The following is a 1,162-nucleotide window of genomic DNA, read 5'->3' as shown; positions in this document are numbered from 1 at the left end:
CGCTCCTGATCAGTCATTCTACGATAAATGGAAAATTTCCTTATTACGTTTTTTGTTGTGGTCTTTAAATTTTGCAACAACAATTTGACAGTGCTGTAAATGGATAAAAAATGTCATTAGGCCTGTTCATATAATTTCCAGTGAAGTTATCCAGTAACTTACCAGAGGCAAAACTATATACATACGCTCTCTTTGTTATATGCCTACAAATGTCTTGAAAGTGGAATTTTCTACATTCAACGTGTAAATAGACAAAAAGTAGTATCCGGAACTTCGATTTTCACAAATTAAAACGCTTTCGAAAGTGTTTTATTTATTTATGTGAAGTGCAGTTAAATGTGGCAATGCAAGCGCTTTTTCTCCCCAAGTAGCTGTAAAAATGCGAAAGGCTACTTACTCGTGTAAACAGCCAGAAAATCCTGTTTGCAGATTTGCAGAAATCATTTTTGGAAATAAAAATTGCAAGGTGTATCTACAACTGAAATTACCCAAATCGCTTTCGAGAAATAATTTCAACTTGCTCGTGCTGCACCAGCAATTTTCATTACTACTTTTTATTGTTGTTGTTGCAGCAGCATGCAAGTTCCTCAAAGAGTTTTTGGGGAGTGTTGCTGGAGTGACAGTCCTTGGCCAAATATAAATCTGGGTCGTTCCGGTTACGTACACCCGACTGTCGTGGGAACGTGGGAACTACTCTTCGTCTGTTTACACGGTGCAGTACTTTTTTATTTACGAAAGGCGAATGGCAGATTGCTAGTGCTGCTAAAGCAAGTTGAAAGATATTTCCGAAATCGATTTGCGCGCTTTTAGTTGCAGTCACACCTTGCAACTTTAATTTCCGAAAAGTGACAGAAAGGTCTATCTGGTTATTCTCATGGAAATAAAATTTTATTTTCTCAACTGAAAGCGAATTGCGTGAAAATTGCGAAATATTGACAAGTCTGACATGCTCTTAACTGCCCCTGCTCTTTTGGAAATTCATGAGTTTGACAGCCTTAAGGACTAGCAGTTGCCACGTCAAACAGCTACTTAAAGAACGGGTATAATTTTCTAAACAGGATGGCATCATTCTATGAAAATCAGTGACCAAAACAAAAAGAATAAGGCCACAATAAAAATTAAAACCACAATTTTTAAAGAAAACTTTATTATAGCACAACGG

This window comes from Rhagoletis pomonella, unplaced genomic scaffold (assembly GCF_013731165.1).
Source record: "Rhagoletis pomonella isolate Grant_MI unplaced genomic scaffold, Rhpom_1.0 Rhpom_scaffold_00004, whole genome shotgun sequence".
Lineage (NCBI taxonomy): Eukaryota > Metazoa > Arthropoda > Insecta > Diptera > Tephritidae > Rhagoletis > Rhagoletis pomonella.
Note: the sequence above shows the minus strand (reverse complement) of the source record.